The 22,027-nt window shown below is 46.9% G+C and overlaps 1 long non-coding RNA gene across 1 annotated transcript in view; it reads left to right on the plus strand.

The window, feature by feature from the left end:
* Positions 1-20,659, plus strand: part of LOC137426503 (uncharacterized) — a 35,748-nt gene extending 15,089 nt beyond the window's left edge. Inside the window, exon 4 of the long non-coding RNA XR_010984328.2 lies at positions 19,918-20,659. This is a non-coding gene — a long non-coding RNA (uncharacterized LOC137426503). The remainder of the gene's footprint in view (positions 1-19,917) is intronic.
* The last annotated feature ends 1,368 nt before the right edge of the window (positions 20,660-22,027 follow it).

Below are 22,027 nucleotides of genomic sequence, written 5' to 3' on the forward strand. Positions count from 1 at the left end.
AGGGCGACAGGTAGACGTGTTCATGGATCAGAATCTCGAGTCTCACCTTTGTCCCGACATGGCCCCGTTTGCGTGGTCGTTGCCCACGTGTGTTTTATCATGCGCCCAGCACGTGGTGCCTCGAATGCCAGGGTCGAAGTACGAATAATTGGTGGGGTTCAAACCCGCACGTGTGCAAAACGTGCCGCTCAACCGTAAATCTTATCATTAACAAGGCCGAGGCACATTTTATGTCCCAGAAGCGTGTTTTACAAAGACCGACAGGACGGCTCACATTTTGAGCCGTCTCCTCCTGGGTTCGATTCCCGGCCCGACTGTGACCCGTCCGATTGGTGTTTTACAGGGGCGGTGCATTGCATCACTCGGTCCCCGAGATGGATGTTAAGCCGGTTGTCCTGTCCGCGAGCGTTGTCGGACGTCGAATGTTAAAGTGCGTCTTTTCGCGACAGGACGCCATCGTGTGCCAGCCAAGAGGCCGTGGGGCTCCTTCCGGTCACCTGGTCCACGTCCTGCACCAAAGGACCCGTCGACGGGGACACGGCATTATGACTCGCACGAGGGTTCCCACAATCGTTATCGTTATTATTCCTTAACAGCCACAGTTATTCCCACTTTCTGGTGGCGTGGGTCAAAGGAAGGTTTTGGCCCAAGTCTTTCACGAACCGGCTGGCCAGGCCTTACGCCCGACTAAATAGTTAGGGAAGGGATTTGGAACTTGGCCGTAACACAGGCCAAGCAGTCGAGCGTTTATTATAACCGTCGGTGTCACTTCGATTGGCAATTCTTAGTTTGCAAAGAGTGGATTGCGTAGCTTTCTGTACAAAAAGCGTCACACTTGCATCATTCCAATGGCGGCGAATTTTCCTCGCCGGTGCGCTGATGTGTGCAAAACCTCGAATGTGACGGCGTGACGTCACTAGGAATCTGGCCGAGAAATGAATCACCTTGGGTTAGGAGATAAAGTAATTACGCCTTCAGCAAAAGCAACCGCTAGAGTTCCATGTAGTTGGGAATACCACATTCGTGTTGGATGCGTACACATGGTGGCGATAAAAAAACAACCGAATCGGTTATCTGTAATTTATGTAAAGCAAGCGTGACATCACAGCTCACGGAATAGAAAGTCTCGTTCATGTCGCCTCCACGTGATTTCCCCAAGACCACAAGGTACTCGGCTGGCCGAGGACGGTGAGCTGGCGGTGACACACACTCATGAAACAAACGGTCAACGGATTACAATTTACGATCCGTTGACCGTCAGTGATTTATTGTACGTCGTGTGATTACAAAGAGGAAAGCAAAATGAGGAAGCTTAACACTTTCAAAGAGCTCGTTTTACAACGTTTTTGTCTCCTTTGAAATCCCCGGCTGCCTCTGCTGCGAAACGCGCTCGTCGCTGTCTTTGGGGCCTCGAATCACAACTTGTAACCACCAGGGTGGTGTTTTCACAACTGCCGCAGCCTTTTTTTTTTCGAAATAATTTATTTTTTAGAAACTATTTTGGAAATAGAGAAATAATATAATTAGCCTTGCAGCCAATTTCCTATTTTTTTTTTAATGGTGTTCGTATCTTTCACATTTTATCATTTTCATCACTTTCATTTTATTTTTTTTGTGAAACATATGAATAAAACGATCATTCATATCTTTCACAAAAAAAACAACCAAGAGTGAAGTCAATGGCACACCGTCGCAAATCCGCCAAGCTACCCACCTAAAGAAAAGTTGAAAGATACCATAAAGTTCCACCAGGATTGACCAAATATCAAGTTTTGGGTTAAAAAAATTTCCCCGTTTTGACCTCTGTGGCTGTTACGTCTCGACACTCTGGGGGCATACATACACACCTGGCGTCAAATTCCAAAAATCGTTACATATTTCATGCATCCCCCAATGTTGATTGCATTCACAAAGTTTCATCAAAAATTTTTTTTTAAACGTGCCTGTATTGCATTTTTTGCTCTATGACCTTTTGACCCCACCCCAGGAGGAGGAGCCAAAAACGATACTGCCCTTGCACCTTCGTGCCTTGTGGCGATCATAACTACCGAGATTGGTGAATTTCTGCACAACTGTTTAGGAGGAGGTAGCGTGACGGACGGACGGACGGACGGACGGAAGAATGGACTGAGACGGAGCCGATTACAATATCCCCTCGTTTTTTGTTTTTTTTCAAAAAGCGTGGGGATAACAAAACTCTTTAGTTGCTCTTGAATGGCGACGATTGAAGGAAGGTCGTTTTGTCTTCCTCGCCGTCTCGTTGTTTTGTCTTCTTCATTTTGCTCTCTACTGTGCCGCTTCCGGAAGGTGCCGCTTCCGGTCCCTCGAGCGACCGGGCTTGCTTTGATCTCTCCACGGCATCAAAGTTTGAGTGTTTTCCCGTTCGTTTCTTTGTCAAATTTCCGCTGCGTATTTTGTTGTGTATGTGTTATTGTGTGTTTCTATTTGGTTTTGGTTTTGTAGTTGTTGCAAATTTGTGTGTAATTAGTCGTTTCTTTGTCCGCGCCTCGTGCGGCCTCCTCGTCTCGACTTGTGCCCCGCCCCCTATATTCTCGTTTGTTCTTTCACCTCTGCTCCTGCTTTCTCAAATCCACGTTCTCACTTAGAGACTTTTCCCAAATTGTTTTCATGGTTTTGTTTAAATATTTATTTAAATATGTTTAAACCGCAGCGGTGATCCCCCCCCCCCCCCCCCCCCCCAAGGATTTCCATGTTTTAAACGTTTCCCAGTGTGTACCCTGGATAAGAATAGGTACGCCGTATCCCTGCGTGTCGGAAGAGGCGACTAAGAGGGTTGGCGTCAGGAAGGGCATCCGGCCATAAAAAAAAAAACATTGCCTCAAAAAGAGAACCATGACAATTACAACTACATGTGGGCAGGGTACAGCCCGAAGTGGAGATCGGTTTCTGAGGTTTGGGACATGGAATGTAGGGACAATGACAGGGAGATCAGGAGAAGTGGTGGAAGTATTGGTCAGAAGAAGAGTGGACATATGTTGTGTGCAAGAGACGAGATGGAAGGGAAGTGGTGTGAGAATGGTGAAGGGTAGGCAGGGACAGAAATACAAGTTTGTGTGGCAAGGGTGCCCGGAGGGCGTGAATGGTGTTGGTGTCCTGTTTTCTGAGGAGTTTGTAGACAGTGTGGTGAGTGTGACTAGAGTGAGTGATAGGTTGATGATGGTGAAAATGATGATTGGAAAGCTCTTGGTGAACGTCATCTCGGGATATGCTCCGCAGGTTGGTCGGAGCGATGAAGAGAAGGACAAGTTCTGGTGTGCGATAGAGAAGCTGATGGAAAACGTGAAAGATGAGGAAGTTGTTGTGGTAGGAGGAGACCTAAATGGACATGTGGGAAGGAGTATGGATGGTTTTGACGGAGTTCATGGGGGTTACGGATATGGAGTGAGAAATGGAGAAGGTGAAAGGATTTTGGAGTTTGCTGATGGAGCTGATTTGTTGATTTGTAATACTCAGTTTCAGAAAGAGGATAATAAGCTTGTTACATACACGTCAGGTGGGTCGACGACAACCGTTGACTACCTGATGGTGCTTAGGCGAGATAGGGGGCACCTCCGAGACACAAAGGTGATCCCGGGGGAGGAGGCTGTTTCACAGCACCACTTGGTTGTCTGCGACGTAAGGGTGAAAGGTGCGAGGAGAGCTCGGCGGGTGAAGTACCAACCGAGAATGAAGGTGTGGAGGTTGAAAGAGGTGACAGTAAGGGAGGCATTAAAAGAGAGGCTGAGTAGGGTCGAGGATGATGTGGTTGAGCTTGAAAATGGTTGGATGTCAATGAAAGCTAGTCTGTTGGGAGCCGTTGGTGAGGTATGTGGATGGACAAAAGGACCACCGAGGCACTCGGAAACATGGTGGTGGGATGATGAAGTTGGAAAGAGGATTGACGAGAAGAGGAAGAAGTTCAAGGAGTGGCAGAAGGCGAAGGGTACGAGAGCAGAAACAGCAGAGCATGAAAGTTATAAGGCAGCCAGGAAGGCTGCAAAGAAAGAGGTAGCAAAGGCGCAGGAGGCATGTAGGAAAATGTTCGGAGAACGCTTGGATTCGGAAGAGGGTCAGAGAGCGGTATTCAGGATTGCAAAGCAGATAGCGAAAGAGAGGTGTGATGTGATGGGGGTGAGCTGCTTGAAGGATGAAGTGGGACAAATCGTTGTCGACCCAGATGGAATTAAAGGAAGATGGAAAAGATATATGGAAATGCTGTTGAATACAGAGAATGAATGGGATGGCAACATAGAGAGTAACCCAGTTTTAGGACCGGCAGAGAAGATAACTGAGAAGGAAGTTGAGGAAGCGATAAAAGCAATGAAGGGTAGAAAAGCGGGAGGGCCGACGGGAGTTGTGGGAGATATGTTGAAGGCAGCAGGAAGTTGGGGTGTGAAGAGAATGACAGAGATCTGTAATCTGGTGGTGAAAGAAGGCCGCATTCCAGTGGATTGGGAACTGAGTACCCTCGTCCCTCTATACAAGGGGAAAGGTGACCCTCTGGAGTGTGGCTCGTACCGAGCGATAAAGTTATTGGAGCATGGAATGAAGGTATTGGAAAGGGTGTTGGAGAGGAGGATAAGGAAGAAAGTGAAGATCGACGAAATGCAGTTTGGATTTATGCCAGGAAGAGGAACGACAGACGCGCTTCTCATTGTGAGGCAGTTGCAGGAGAAGTACATGGAGAAGAGGAAGAAGTTGTTTCTTGGGTTTGTTGATCTGGAGAAAGCATTCGATCGGGTTCCACGCAAAGTATTGACATGGGCATTGAGGACGTTAGGAGTGGAGGAATGGTTGATCAGAGTAGTGATGGCAATGTACAAAAGAGCACGCACAGCTGTAAGGACGAAGGACGGGAACAGTGGTGAGTTTGAGGTGAAGGTGGGAGTGCATCAGGGGTCGGTACTAAGTCCACTACTATTTGTAGCTGTGATGGAGGTGCTGGCTCAGAACGTAAAGGAGGGTTTACCGTGGGAGTTGTTGTATGCAGATGATCTGGTGTTGATTGCGGAAAGTATGGATGGACTGAAGGAAAAGATGAACACGTGGAAGGAATGTATGGAGACAAAAGGTCTGAAGGTGAATATCGGAAAGACGAAGGTGATGGCAAGTGGTAAAGCATGTGGTGAGGTGGAAAGAACTGGGAAGTGGCCCTGTGCTGTGTGTAGGAAGGGTGTCGGAGTGAACTCCATTCAGTGTACAATGTGCGCTGAGTGGGTTCATCAAAAATGTAGTGGGCTGAGAGGGTCATTAACCAGTGTGGCAGCTACATTCAAATGTAAGGTGTGCACAGAGGGAGCTGCAGATGGAGGAAATGTTGAGTTGGATCTTGGAGACGGCGTGAAGCTGGAAGGTGTGAAAACATTTTGCTACCTCGGAGACATGCTGAATGGAGAAGGTGGATCAGACTCGGCAACGGTTGCTCGAGTGAGATGTGCATGGAAGAAGTTTCGGGAATTGAGTGGCGTGCTGATGATGAGGGGAGTGTCGTTGAAGCTGAAGGGAAAGGTGTATGCTGCATGTGTGAGAAGTGTTATGATTTATGGGAGCGAGACATGGGTAATGAACGTAGAGCAGCAACGAAGGTTGGAAAGGGTGGAAATGCGAATGGTTCGACGGATGCGCGGAGTATCGTTGAGAGAGAGGAAGACAAATGATGAATTGCGAAAGATGATGGGAATAGAGCCTGTGATTGATGCTGTGAAGAGGAACAGGTTGAGATGGTTTGGTCATGTGTTGAGGAAGGATGAAAGTGACTGGTTGAGAAGAGTGATGGAAATGAATGTAGAAGGAAGTAGAAGACGGGGAAGACCGAGAAAGACTTGGCTAAAGATGGTGGAAGAAGAAATGCGGGAAAGGGGGTTAACAAGGAGAGATGCAGAAAATAGGGCAAAATGGAGAAGATTGTCATGGGGACCGCAAGGCTAACCCCCGCTCTAGCAGGGAAAATGGCCTTTTCAAATGCATGTTGTTGTTGTTGTATTTTGCTCTCTACTGTCCAGGTCAGCGTGGTCCGTTGTACTCCTATATGGGCCAATCCAACCCCCCCCCCCCCCCCCCCCTTCGTGTTTCTGACTTTATAAACATGATACTGAAGACAAAACAGATAAGGTGTGCTACACAAAGCCTCAAGTAAACCTAGATATGGAAATAAAATTGTTTGGGATTCTGACCTTCCCTTAACTCAAACTATCGTGTGACATATAATGTGGAAAAATATCCCAAAAGTGGGATTCTTGTGGATAAGTATTATGGCAACCATGACGTAGGCCACGTCTGTCTGTCTCTCTCTGTCAAAAGTACGACGAGATGACGGATCAGTCATGTTTTCTCTAACTCCACCAAACTATCTTTCCCCTCGAAGGACTTCCTTTTTCAAAATCACGTTTGCTCGCTCGCTACCTCCCCATGTAACATGTCCGTGGCACACCGAGAGTGCTTTCCCCGGCCATTTTCATGCGTGAAATTATCCATTTAATTCCGCATTTGCAAATTATTACACCGTACAAGGCACGTTATTGCTTCCTTCCTCCTCCCCACCACCGCCGAGCTCGCAATTTCCAGTCTCCACGCCTGAAAAGGGAACCGAGCCGTCACTGGGAATGCTGTGAGATTGAAATGTTGATTTGCATTCCGAGCGGGTATCTATTTATGACGGGATAGTCTTACAGGTATGCAAAACGTGCATGATGCACCAACCAACTATGTCATTGGAACTACTTTGCATATTATGCGTGATGAAGATGAGCCCTTGGTGACATCTTTTAATACGAAGACAAAGCCCCAAAACCCATACGATGCCAACACTGCCAGTGGTGGTACCTGATGCGTCGAACGACTTCCACGTGTCCTGTTTACAAGTGTTTACAAGGAACTTCAACACAGGAGGAGGACATTGGGCCCATCGAGCCTGTGCCATCCATCATGCCAACATATCAGCGCTCTTACGTCCTCACCACTTCCAGATACCTATCCAATTCAATTTTCAAACTAAAACGATACTCGGTACAGGGCATACCTCCGCCAGGCTGAACAGTTTACTTTTTGTATCCCACTGATAGGCCGGATCCAAATCCAGATCTTCATCAAAATCGAATCGTTTCGTCCTTGTCACACACCCAACCTCCATCACGTCAAGTCTGCACAATGGTTTCCAACCTATGACAGTTTTTTTGTATACAGAATCAAGGCTCGTGGAAGAGCTAGACCACTGAATGGATCAGGACGCAACAGGACAAAAGGAAGAGTAGTGATGGTGGTGGGTAGGGTGGGGGGGTGGGGGGGAGGGAGGTGAGGCAGGGGAGGCAGACACCAACAGCAGAGTTGAAGGACAAAATAGAGGGAGACTTGGACAAACAATGGGATGGGGAGGAATGGGGCGGACAAGATGGATACAGATGGAAACTTCTTCGCCACCCCCTCCTCTTTCACTCATACACCTCCCCTCTGCTCGACCCTCTCTCTCCCTCCCCTATCCTCCCTCTTCCCATCTCCTCCTTTTCTCTCTCCCCCTCCTCTCTCTTCTTTTTCTCTCACCTCCCCCCCCCTCCTCCTTTTTCTCTCTCCCCCTCCCCTCTTCTTTTTTCTCTCCCCCTCTCCTATTTTTCTCTCTCCCCCTCTCCTCTTTTTCTCTCTCCCCCTCTCCTCTTTTTCTCTCTCCCCTCTCCTCTTTTTCTCTCTCCCCCTCTCTTCCTTTTCTCTCTCCTCCTCCTCTCTCTCCTCGTTTTCTCTCTCCTCCTCCCCTCTTTCTCTCCCCCCTCCCCTCTCTCCTCTTTTTCTCTCTCCCCCTCCCATCTCTTCTTTTTCTCTCCCCCCTCTCCTCTTTTTCTCCTTCCCCTTCCCTCTCTCCTCTTTTTCTCTTTCCCCCTCCCTCTCTTCTTTTTCTCTTTCCCCCTCCCTCTCTCCCCCTCTCCTCTTTTTCTCTCTCCCCCTCCCCTCTCCTCTTTTTCTCTCTCCCCCCCCCTCTCCTCTTTTTCTCTCTCCCCTCTCCTCTTTTTCTCTCTCCCCCTCTCCTCTTTTTCTCTCTCCCCTCTCCTCTTTTTCTCTCTCCCCTCCCCTCTCTCCTCTTTTCCTCTCTCCCCCTCCCCTCTGCTCTTTTTCTCTTTCCCCTTCTCTCTCTCCCCCTCTCCTCTTTTTCTCTCTCCCCTTCCCCGCTCCTCTTTTTCTCTTTGCCCTTCCCTCTCTCTCCCCCTCTCCTCTTTTTCTCTCTCCCCCTCTCCTCTTTTTCTCTCTCCCCCTCTCCTCTTTTTCTCTCTCCCCCTCCCCTCTCTCTCCTGCTCCTCCCTTTCTCTCTCCCCCTCCCCTCTCTCTCACCATCCTCCCCCCTTCTCTCACCATCCTCCCCCCTCCTATGTCCGCGCTCTATCCTTTTTTTAATGTTGAACGTCAACCAAGAAAGCAACATGCACCATATGAAGGTCTTTCATGTAAACTCGTTACTTGGTGGGGGTTTGAAACGCCAACCCATCAACTCTTAACTACTTGCATCAGCGAGTCCACCGATAATTCAATTTAAACTTATTTTGGAACTCCTTGAAGTTTATTATGAAACGTTATTTTTAAGTCACTGCTAAATGTAGGAAGGTTTTTCTCTAATTAAATGACCGCCTTGAACTGCAACCTTTGTTCAAAGACTTTCAGTATAGACGACTGTTATTAACAACGCCAACATGGTGTGTACTTCTAGTTTTAACATTGTATTTATGCATTCGCAAAGAAGATAATTAATTTCGGATCATTTATTAAATTCACATATTTAACTGTTCTTTGCATAATATTGTTGTCACATTTTACATTAGGTGTGCTTTCCATGGTTACCTGTTTATCCTTAATCACCCTGGTCTCTTTACCTCCATGATTTACCACCCCAGTCTCTTTCTGCCTCTACTTTTACACCTCACTGGAAAATACCTCTACTGCATGCTGCACATTTTCTCGTTGAAGGTTGTCCATTTCTCTTGTACAGACTACCCACTAGTTAGCTTTTTCAAATCCAGAGCACCTAACTCTCTTCTCATACCTTCAAAATTTGCCTTCTTAACAGCCTTACTTGACTCTCCTAAACACATCTCGACAACATACGAGCTCCACATCTCAACTCGTAGTTGCGCACACTAGGTTATGGTTCCACATCTCAACAACATAGGAGCTCCACATCTCAACTTGTAGTTGCGCACACTAGGTTATGGTTCCACATCTCAACAACATACGAGCTCCACATCTCAACTCGGTGCACACACTAGTTTATGGTTCCACATCTCAACAACGTACGAGCTCCACATCTCAACTCATAGTTGCGCACACTAGGTTATGGTTCCACATCTCGACAACATACGAGCTCCACATCTCGACAACATACGAGCTCCACATCTCAACTCGTAGTTGCGCACACTAGGTTATGGATCCACATCTCAACAACATACGAGCTCCACCTCTCAACTCGTTGCACACACTAGGTTATGGTTCCACATCTCAACAACATACGAGCTCCACATCTCAACTCGTAGTTGCGCACACTAGGTTATGGTTCCACATCTCAACAACATACGAGCTCCAGATCTCAACTCGTAGTTGCGCACACTAGGTTATGGTTCCACATCTCGACAACATATGAGCTCCACATCTCAACTCGTAGTTGCACACACTAGGTTATGGTTCCACATCTCGACAACATACGAGCTCCACATCTCAACTCGTAGTTGCGCGCACCAGTTATGGTTCCACATCTCAACAACATACGAGTTCCACATCTCAACTCGTAGTTGCGCACACTAGGTTATGGTTCCACATCTCGACAACATACAAGCTCCACATCTCAACTCGTAGTTGCGCACACTAGGTTATGGTTCCACATCTCAACAACATACGAGCTCCACGTCTCAACTCGTAGTTGCGCACACTAGGTTATGGTTCCACATCTCAACAACATATGAGCTCCACATCTCAACTCGGTGCACACACTAGGTTATGGTTCCACATCTCAACAACATACGAGCTCCACATCTCAACTGAAAGTTGCGCACACTAGGTTATGGTTCCACATCTCGACAACATACGAGCTCCACATCTCAACTCGTAGTTGCACACACTAGGTTATGGTTCCACATCTCAACAACATACGAGCTCCACATCTCAACTCGGTGCACACACTAGGTTATGGTTCCACATCTCAACAACATACGAGCTCCACATCTCAACTGAAAGTTGCGCACACTAGGTTATGGTTCCACATCTCAACAACATACGAGCTCCACATCTCAACTCGTAGTTGCACACACTAGGTTATGGTTCCACATCTCAACAACATACGAGCTCCACATCTCAACTCGGTGCACACACTAGTTTATGGTTCCACATCTCAACAACGTACGAGCTCCACATCTCAACTCGTAGTTGCGCACACTAGGTTATGGTTCCACATCTCGACAACATACGAGCTCCACATCTCAACTCGTAGTTGCACACACTAGGTTATGGTTCCACATCTCAACAACATACGAGCTCCACATCTCAACTCGGTGCACACACGAGGTTATGGTTCCACATCTCAACAACATACGAGCTCCACATCTCAACTCGTAGTTGCGCACACTAGGTTATGGTTCCACATCTCGACAACATACGAGCTCCACATCTCAACTCGTAGTTGCGCACACTAGGTTATGGTTCCACATCTCAACAACATACGAGCTCCACATCTCAACTCGTAGTTGCGCACACTAGGTTATGGTTCCACATCTCAACAACATACGAGCTCCAGATCTCAACTCGTAGTTGTGCACACTAGGTTATGGTTCCACATCTCGACAACATACGAGCTCCACATCTCAACTCGTAGTTGCACACACTAGGTTATGGTTCCACATCTCGACAACATACGAGCTCCACATCTCAACTCGTAGTTGCGCGCACCAGGTTATGGTTCCACATCTCAACAACATACGAGCTCCACATCTCAACTCGTAGTTGCGCACACGAGGTTATGGTTCCACATCTCGACAACATACAAGCTCCACATCTCAACTCGTAGTTGCGCACACTAGGTTATGGTTCCACATCTCAACAACATACGAGCTCCACATCTCAACTCGTAGTTGCGCACACGAGGTTATGGTTCCACATCTCAACAACATACGAGCTCCACATCTCAACTCGGTGCACACACGAGGTTATGGTTCCACATCTCAACAACATACGAGCTCCACATCTCAACTCAAAGTTGCGCACACTGGGTTATGGTTCCACATCTCGACAACATACGAGCTCCACATCTCAACTCGTAGTTGCACACACTAGGTTATGGTTCCACATCTCAACAACATACGAGCTCCACATCTCAACTCGTAGTTGCGCACACGAGGTTATGGTTCCACATCCCGACAACATACGAGCTCCACATCTCAACTCGTAGTTGCGCACACTAGGTTATGGTTCCACATCTCGACAACATACGAGCTCCACATCTCAACTCGTAGTTGCGCAGACTAGGTTATGGTTCCACATCTCAACAACATACGAGCTCCACATCTCAACTCGTAGTTGTGCAGACTAGGTTAGGGTTCCACATCTCAACAACATACGAGGTCCACATCTCAACTCGTAGTTGTGCACACGAGGTTATGGTTCCACATCTCGACAACATACGAGCTCCACATCTCAACTCGTAGTTGCGCACACTAGGTTATGGTTCCACATCTCGACAACATACGAGCTCCACATCTCCACTCGTAGTTGCGCACACTAGGTTATGGTTCCACTTCTCAACAACATACGAGCGCCACATCTCAACTCGGTGCACACACTAGGTTATGGTTCCACATCTCAACAACATACGAGCTCCACATCTCAACTTGTAGTTGCGCACACTAGGTTATGGTTCCACATCTCAACAACATACGAGCTGCACATCTCAACTCGGTGCACACACTAGGTTATGGTTCCACATCTGAACAACATACGAGCTCCACAACTCAACTTGTAGTTGCGCACACTAGGTTATGGTTCCACATCTCAACAACATACGAGCTCCACATCTCAACTCGTAGTTGCGCACAGTAGGTTATGGTTCCACATCTCAACAACATACGAGCTCCACATCTCAACTCGTAGTTGCGCACACTAGGTTATGGTTCCACATCTCAACAACATACGAGCTCCACATCTCAACTCGTAGTTGCGCACACTAGGTTATGGTTCCACATCTCAACAACATACGAGCTCCACATCTAAACTCGGTGCACACACTAGGTTATGGTTCCCACATCTCAACAACACAGGAGCTCCACATCTCAACTCGTAGTTGCACACACTAGGTTATGGTTCCCACATCTCAACAACATACGAGCTCCACATCTCTACTCGTAGTTGCACACACTAGGTTATGGTTCCCACATCTCAACAACATACGAGCTCCACATCTCAACTCGTAGTTGCGCACACTAGGTTATGGTTACTTGTCCCCAGATGTTCCTCTACCTACAACTCCTCCCCATATCGGGATCCTTGCTTGAAGAAAAAGATGTAACACCCCCTTGTGGGTTTTTCTACAAACTGGTTAAAAAAGCAGTCTTGGAATATATTTAGAAAATCCTCCTCTGTTCTGCTTTCCCCAATTCTGGACTCTATCTATCCCTGGTGTCATAGGCTTTTCTGAATTTATGAACCCCGCTCTCCTGCTCCTCTCATACCAGGAGCCCGATAAACATATCCTCCAAGTATCTTACTATTCTTTCAATCACTAATCTCAATCCACACCGAATTCCTCTTACATTCATTCCCTCATTCATCCCTTTCTCTCGATACAATATGGTATTTTATCCAGATTGCCAGACCCCCAACCATCCTCCATTTATATCAGACATATACACCTTGGATAACATTGTCGTTCTGTACTCAAACTACTCTCCTCATTAAGCCAAGTTTCACTTACTGCAACGATATCGTACTCCACACTATCTACTTCAGTTAACCTCAAGCTCTTCCATCTTATTATTTAAACTCCTGGTTAGACGTTAGAATACACCGAACTTAACTTTTCCCTCTCGTAACCACCGTTTGTTGCCCATCGCCACCAGTCGTGCCGTTAGCAGCAGTTCTCCGATCGACAGCATTTCCACACTCCTAGTTTAAAAAAGCCTTCATTCCATCTTTTTATTTTTGTATACAAGGTCAAGGCTCATGGAAGAGCAAGAACATACAACAGATTAGGATGCCACAGAATAAAAGGAACAGTATAGAGAGAGGGTGGAGGGGGCACAATAGCAGGGCTAGAGGACAAAATAGAGGGACACAAATAAGGGATGTGGGGGGAATGAGAGGTCGGGGAGGGCACATGGGGGGGACAAGATGGATACAGAAGCAAACTCTTCGGTGAGAAAAACTGGAAAGTTGGAAAGAGATTAGCTTGGGGTTGTGGGGGGGATGGGTGGGGGAGGGGGGGAGAGGAGGTTAACAGGGGTAGAAAATATCATGGTTTTGGATGGGGGATGATTTGAGATGGTGGTGAACAGCTGTCTTGAAGACCCGAAGGGATGAATGAAATTGAGAATTTCCATTTAAAAGTTCTTCAATTTCCACTGCATCATCATTCAGAAAAAAATCCCTACGTCCCCGAAACATTCCCAATGCTTGTTAAGCCCAAATCCATGCTGCCTGCATCGTTTCTCCAACTATAGGTTAACATGATCTATCGCTTTACCTGTGAATTCCGCACAGCCCCCATTCTCGGGAGAGTCGATAACCCAACGTTCCGAGGTTTCAAGTCCCCAGAATATATTCTTCCCATATGCTCCACAACCATTATCCCTCCATCATGACCCGACAAAACGCCTTATATTACTCCATAAATATCCCTCGCTTGAGCCCCTCTGAAACGACACAAAATCCTCTTTTTTGATCCCTGCCACAAAACGGAGAGGCCACATACCCAATTGCGTCATTCCCGACAAAAACGATCTCCCTGGCTTCCCTCTCTCCCATCTCCACCAAACGCCCACCACTGCACACCCACAGCATCCACGCCACACCTTTCATGCGCACCCGTAGCACCACAACGCCGACTGTTGTGTTGATACCGAAGCTGATGTAACAAACGGGACATGCAGACATGCAACGCGTCAAAACAGTACTCGTACAGGTGGAAATTCCACCTTGCTGCTTACGTGATGCACTGTTATTTGTTCACACGGAGCGATTCCATTGGAGAATGTCTCTTGTCATTCTACCACACCTCTCGGTCATAACCTTAAAGGGTGTGGTCCTTCCTGGCTTTGATTCCTGGTATAATCGGATGCAACGTAAATTCTCATACGCCGCAGTGGCAGCAGAGGATATGGTATTGCCAAACTTTCTGCAATGTCTGGGGGATTGTTAAGCTGGCTTTAAATTATGCATTGTGGACATTGAAGATCCCCTAGTCTTCTTCGTCAGAGTTAGGCCTTTACAGCATTGCAGAAAAATCCCTGAATGCATTGAGCACAGGTTCCTTCATTAGAACCACTGCTTGACTGCAACTGTAACTACCGTAGGAGCCGACGAGACTCCAAAAAACAGTTGGGTTTCAATTGAAGGTCATATTCGAGTACAACAAGCGAAATGCTTACTTTCTTTGGATTGCTCAAAGCGTCTATTATGCTCAAGATTGAGTTTCTGTGGTATGCCAGAGCGCATGCAGCCTTTAACAAAGTCACCTGCTCTGCCTAGCCATCCATCTGTGGCCTGTGAGTGGAGACAGATTTTCCAGGTACATTTTCTGGCACAAGAACTTTGGGAGCTCACTCGTGCGGAAGACGACAGACTCCTCGATGCCATCTCTTCTTTGAGAACTTGCCGGCCCACGAAATGTACCATCACCTGCAGATTGATCTCAGGACAAGTGAGCTTGTTTTTAGCAGAGGAGGCCATCCATTATTACTTGCAAAATCGAAGATTTTTCAAGTGTATTGGTCGGTTGCGTTTGTGGTTCTGTCTGTCTGTCTGTCTGTCTGTTTGTCTGTCTGTCTGTCTGTCTGTTTGTTTGTCACCGGCCTGCAGGTCACAATTTTCAACCGATCTTCACGAAACTTCACCAAATGGTAGAGTTCGTCAAAAGCAAGAAGCCTCTTGGTTTTGGGGTCAAAAGGTCAACATAGGCCAAAGGTCACCAACTTTGCCAAATTTCTAAAATCCTCAATTTTCATCCGATTGACTTGAAATTTGAAGAGGACTTGCATATCTGGTCACTGAATTCAACCACCATGTATATTTGAGGTCAACATAGGCCAAAAGGTCAACATAGGCCGCATTTCTAAAATCCTCAATTTTCATCCAATTGACGTGAAATTTGAAAAGGACTTGCATATAAAACATAAAAAATATAACCACCTTTAGAGGCCATTTTTCCCCGCAAAGCGGGGGTTGGCCTTTTTCGGGAACCGTGGTTGTTGTTGTTTTTCGGTCCCCTTTTTGAAGCAATGTTTTACGGCCGGATGCCCTTCCTGACGCCAACCCTTTTTGCCGCCTTTAACGACAAACAGGGAATTACCAGTGAACTGGTACTCAATTAGCCGACCTCGGAAGGATGACAGGCTGAGTCAACCCCCCTGGAGTTAATTCAGCGATCGACCGGGATTCGAACCCAGGATCGTAGGATCCTAAGCCGGCACCCTAGCCGGCATATCTGGTCACTAAATTCAACCACAAATTATATTTTAGGTGAACATAGGCCAAAAGGTCAACATAGGCCAAGTTTTTAAAATCCTCAATTTTCATCCGATTGACTTGAAAATTGAACAGCATTTGCATATTGAGTCAATAAATAGGGAAACAAACGATTCTCGAGGTCAAAACGTCAAAGGTCAACTCAAGGTCAACCTTCCAAAATCATCATTTTTCATCTGAAAAATCGTCACTTTTCTTCCTATTGACCCGAGCTTTGATCAAGATAGTCAATTTTAATCTTGATGAAATGGACAATTTGCTGTATCAATAGAATTTTTTTTCTTCAGGATGGGGGGCAGATTTTGCAAGTATTGTGCTCCGCAAGACGTCTTCTTGTTTTATTTTTTTAGTGATTGCAATAATAAGGCAATTATTATTAAACTTCATTCATTCACTTCAGTTCTCAAAGAAGTGTTATGATTTATGGGAGCGAGACATGGGTAACTAGAACGGGCACTCGGTAGAGCGCATACCTTCGCCGCAGCTACTGTTCTGTACTTGGCATGGGAGTGTAGGGAACAGAACAACAAAAATACGATTTTGACCTTTTCGTGACCTTGACCTTGACCTTTGACCCGATTGCTCCCAAAATCTAATCAAATGTGTCCCGTATAATAACCAATCATCCCACCAAATTTCATGCAATTCGGTTGAATACTTTTTGAGTTATGCGAATAACATACACACACACACACACACAGACATACAAATAAATACACAGCGATCAAAACATAACCTTCCGCTTTTGCGAAGGTAATGAACGGAGAGCAGCAATGAAGGTTGGAAAGGGTGGAAATGCGAATGGTTCGCTGGATGTGCGGAGTATCGTTGAGAGAGAGGAAGACAAATGATGAATTGCGAAAGATGATGGGAATAGAGCCTGTGATGGATGCTGTGAAGAGAAACAGGTTGAGATGGTTTGGTCATGTGTTGAGGAAGGATGAAAGTGACTGGTTGAGAAGAGTGATGGAAATGAATGTAGAAGAAAGTAGAGGACGGAGAAGACCGAGAAAGACTTGGCTAAAGATGGTTGAAGAAGAAATGCGGGCAAGGGGGTTAACCAGGGGAGATGTAGAAAATAGGGCAAAATGGAGAAGATTGTCATGGGGCCCGCAAGGCTAACCCCCGCTCTAGTAGGGAAAATGGCCTTAAAATAAAAATTCATTGTGGCTGCAGGTTGCATCTGCTGGTTTGCTGGTGCTGCTGGTTTGCATCATTGCTGGGAGTGCAGCTGTACCGCTGAGGTAGTGCCCCCTGTAGGCCAGGGCAGGAATTTGTAATTTGACCATGGTGCCAGAGATAGATCGCCTACTCTTCACAAAGGACACCATGGAGTCTTTAACGATCCTTAACTGGATGTCCTGTCCGTCACGGGACTCCCAGTTTAATACCCTTCCAAGGGATGGCACACACGTTGATGAATCACCCCACCTGTGAAACACCGGGATGACAGTTTAAAGCTGGGTCGGGATTCAAACCCAGGCTAGACAGCTTAGAGGTGAGTGTGTGTACCACAAGGCAGTCCTGCCAGCTGGTTGTTGGGCATGCTTCTTAGGGCATCTTCCATTGTGTAGCAATTCAAAGTGAAACCCATTTTAATGAATATAATTGAGGTCATGTAGGTAATTCATTGAAAGGAAGCACAGGTAGAAAGCTGGAATGCAAAGTGTACACAGGGATTGGTTTCTAGACTTTTACACTCGTAGAGTCGATTAAATGAATGAAATCGACCTCACATTTTGTTTTTTTGATATTCATTAAAGGAAAATAAAGAAATAAACAAATAAAACATCATGACTTCACCTAAGAATTCAGCAGCAAGAAAACCCCTCAAACCTAACTCTACAGTGTTGTTAAATTGAGAGAGATCTATGCAGGGCGGTACCATAGAACCACCACCACAACGAGGTTTTTTTATATTTTTTTATACAAGATCGAGGCTCGTGAAAGAGCTAACATTAATCACACAAAAAGTCAAACCGACACATAAAGCACAAAATAAGGGGAGCGGTAGACAAGATGGGGAGAGAGGGGGAAGGACACAAACACAACATTTGAGAGCAGGGACATCGGGAGAAATGTGGGAGGGAGAGGGCTTGGGGGGAGGTGGGAGAGGTATAAAACATATGAACACTGCAAGGACTTCCAGGAAAGAAGTTGGAATTTCAAAAAAGTGGATCTGGGGTGAATTAACAGAGGTAGAAAAGATTAGTTAGGTTCACCATGTTTTTTCGTTCAAAATCATGGTAGATTAGCAAACCTATACATTTTTGGAAACGTTATTACATGGAAAATCTGAAAATCAATGTTTACATTTGCCAATTCCGACCAATTCGATTCGACCAATTCGACCAATCGACCAATTCCATTCGACCATTCGACCATTCGATCGATTCGATTCGATTCGATTCATCGAATTCGATTCGATCGACCATTCGACCAATTCGATTTGCCAATCAATTTGACCGACCTTTGCTTGTGTGGAACGGACTGTGAAAACGATGCGGACTATATTGTCGGATACGACACACAGGACAGTGATGACGAACTCTGAATGGCATATTCTGTAATCGTGTATGTTTGATGCCATTGACTGCCTGTGTATATTTTGTCATTGACTGCCTGTGTAGATGTGAAGTTGTACTGACTGCATGTGTATATATGATTTTGCTGACTGCCTGTGTATGTTTGGTGATATGAATTATTGTGACACATTTTGATGTTATTAACTGCCTGTACAAAATGATAACATGTATTTGATTATGCAACTTATCGCGAATATAAAGACAGTGTAGCGGTTACCGCTGGATGCACACAATCGCCTTGCACCGGCCAGACGCGCCTCTCCCGGGCATGCCCGGACTCACTGTTCCCGGGCACGCCCGAACCTCCCGGGCACGCCCGGTCTCGTCTTTCCCGGGCATGCCCGCTCTCGCCTTTCCAGGGCTCGCCCAGAGCGTCCGGGCATGCCCGCTATCGCCTTTTCAGGGCTCGCCCAGAGCGTCCGGGCATGCCCGCTATCGCCTTTCCAGGGCTCGCCCAGAGCGTCCGGGCATGCCCGCTATCGCCTTTCCAGGGCTCGCCCAGAGCGCCCGGGCACGCCCAGCCTCGACTTGCCAGGCCGCAGTCAAACACGCCCGGGCAGGTCCAGACTCGCCTTTCCAAGGCTCGCCCTTGACACCCGGGCATGCCCGGTATAGCTTTTGCCGGGCAAACTTCCCGACATAAATGTGTATATATATTGCTGCCCGATAAACGGGCTTGTCAGAATACCTGAGCTGTTTTGTTTCAATAAAGCAACTCGGACGAATTCCGTCTTTGGTCGCGTCAATTCTTTCGACTCGCGTTGGAGCGCAGTTCCTTCAACAGTATTTTGCAATTCAAAACCTTTGATCCGTGTCTTACCATTCCCCATAGCACTAATTTGATACTTTCATTGGATTCCTTGTCCCTGAAAATATAGGTTTAGTATATTTTAAAAAGTTTTTAGGGTAATTAGAGGCAGAAATAGAACAAAATATGTATTTTACAGTGGCCATTTTGAAAATCCAAAATGGCCGCCATACAGGTATCTCTCCAAATGTAAACATTGATTTTTAGTTTCCTTATGCTATAACCTTTCCAAAAATGTATAGGTTTGCTAATCTACCATGATTTTGAACGAAATATAATTTATTGACATAGTGAACCTGACTAGATCAAGGTTTTGGAACGGGGAAGATAAGAGATGGTGATGAACAGCTGTTTTAAAGACCTGGAGGGAGGAGTGAGATTGAAGGGAGTGGGGGAGTTTGTTCCAGAGGCGGGAGAAAAGAGGAATGAAGGAGTGAAGGTGAGCAGAGAGTCTTGATTTTGGCAGTTTAAACATAGGAGGATTGCAGGCAGATCTTGTGCGACCTGAAGGAATATTTGGGGGACAGAGCACAGAGAGAGCTGGGGGAGCAAGGCCGGAGAGGAGTCGGTAGAAGACAGAAAAACCACCAACCTGCCTGCGGTGAGTGAGTGAGTGAGTGATGTCAAGCAGATTGCATTTTTCAAAGCTGGATTTATATATCAAGGGGTTTGCCCACCATCTCGAGTACAGAACGTGAAATAGATGCCGAGTGGTTAAGACTGCCAACAACAATTGAGGCCTGCTGACAGATAGTTAGTGGTGAGTAACATGGTTGAAACAGTGGCAGTGTCACTGCAAGGTTATAAACGTTGATCTTGTACCCACAGAACTCCCCATGCTGACACTGCAGTAGATGGCAAAACCATGAACGACAAGTGGAGCCACATCAGAGGCTTCAAAAACTGATCATAAAGAAAGAACAACATTTTGAGAGTCATGTGCAGTGACCTGTCAGTAAAGCATAATAACGTCAGCAGCTCCATAACAGGCTTGTTGGATGTTTGAATAAGTTAATTCTAATCGTTCAAGTCCACCCAGACAGGTAAATGGGGATTTCCTGGAAATGCACTACCTTTGAGGGGCGTGAAGGTGGGGGGAGCCATCGGAAAGCAGGTCACATCACACAACACCTACGGCCTTGCACAAGAGGGTGTCCATCAGGAATATAAAGGAAAGAATGGCAGTTGATCTTGGAACATAATTTTTAACAAGCAGGTACCCGCGGAAATTCCACACAATGCAGACTGTCACTTCAACAATAATGTAAAATGAATATTATGCATGGAACAGTTAAACATATTGGGAATTTAATATTGTCTAGATATGTGCTCCGTAAAGATGTTGCTTGATTAAATGAACCCCCCACCCTGAACCCAAAGTCTTCAACTCTCCCCACCATCCAGTCACCAACTCTTTTCCTTTTCGATCCATAACTGTCCCCTCCAACCCCAACTCTCCACACTCCCAACCCCAAGTCCTCAACTCTCCCCCCCAAGTCCTCAACTCTCCCCCCCCCCCCCCCAAGTCTTCAACTCTCCCCTCCAATTCCCACTCGCAACCCCAAGTCCTCAACTCTCCCCCCTCCCGCTCCCCAAGTCCTCAACTCTCCCCCCCTCCCGCTCCCCAAGTCCTCAACTCTCCCCCCTCCCGCTCCCGAAGTCCTCAACTCTCCCCCCTCCCGCTCCCCAAGTCCTCAACTCTCCCCCCTCCCGCTCCCCAAGTCCTCAACTCTCCCCCCTCCCGCTCCCCAAGTCCTCAACTCTCCCCCCTCCCGCTCCCCAAGTCCTCAACTCTCCCCCCCCCCCCCAAGTCTTCAACTCTCCCCTCCAATTCCCACTCGCAACCCCAAGTCCTCAACTCTCCCCCCCTTCTGCTCCCCAAGTCCTCAACTCTCCCCCCTCCCGCTCCCCAAGTCCTCAACTCTCCCCCCCCCCAAGTCCTCAACTCTCCCCCCCCCCCCAAGTCTTCAACTCTCCCCTCCAATTCCCACTCGCAACCCCAAGTCCTCAACTCTCCCCCCTTCCGCTCCCCAAGTCCTCAACTCTCCCCCCTCCCGCTCTCCAAGTCCTCAACTCTCGCCCCCCCAAGTCTTCAACTCTCCCCCCCTCATCCCCCAAGTCCTCAACTCTCTCTCCTCCCCCAGGTCCTCAACTCTCCCCTCCGATACCCAATTCCTCAACTCTCCCCACTCCCAACCCCAAGTCCTCAACTCTCTCCCCTCCCCCCCCCCCCAAAATGCTCAACTCTCTCCCCTCCCCCCCCCCCCCAAGTACTCAACTCTCTCTCCGCCCCCAAGTCCTCAACTCTCTCCCCTCCCCCAGGTCCTCAAGTCTCCCCTCCGATACCCAATTCCTCAACTCTCCCCACTCCCAACCCCAAGTCCTTCATCCAACTCCACAAGAATGTGGGAATAATTGTGGTCATTAAAGAAGAAGTGATTGTGTGTCACTAAATGGTGTAAATAAATAATCCTAAATCAATTATCTTCCTCATACAGCATATAATGTATTACACAACGTAAAAATGAAATGACAAAACAATGTTTAATCCACAATCTTACGAGATGCCATCATCTCGCAATATCTGATGGAGGGACATTGGTCCTTTTATTGAGGAAGCGAGTCAATGGAGCTGATTAAACATTCCAGATAGCACCTTTTCCCAGCAAGACGGTGCTCCCTGGCACAACGCTTCGAATGTGCGAGTGTTGTTGAACGACAACTTCCCAGACAAGTGCCAGAGTGAGGATTCAGTGGGGAAAGGCCAGATTGATTCTGGGCCTAACTAGACTCAGCTATGAGGAGCGGCTGAAGGAGACAGGGCTTTATATATTAGAAAGGATGCGGTTACAAGGGAATATGATCGAGATGTTTAAGATAATGGTGTATAGACAAAACAAGTGCGGAATAATTATTCAGCACAATAGACAATGGTAGA

Source organism: Myxine glutinosa, chromosome 5 (assembly GCF_964187855.1).
Source record: "Myxine glutinosa chromosome 5, kmMyxGlut1.1, whole genome shotgun sequence".
Lineage (NCBI taxonomy): Eukaryota > Metazoa > Chordata > Myxini > Myxiniformes > Myxinidae > Myxine > Myxine glutinosa.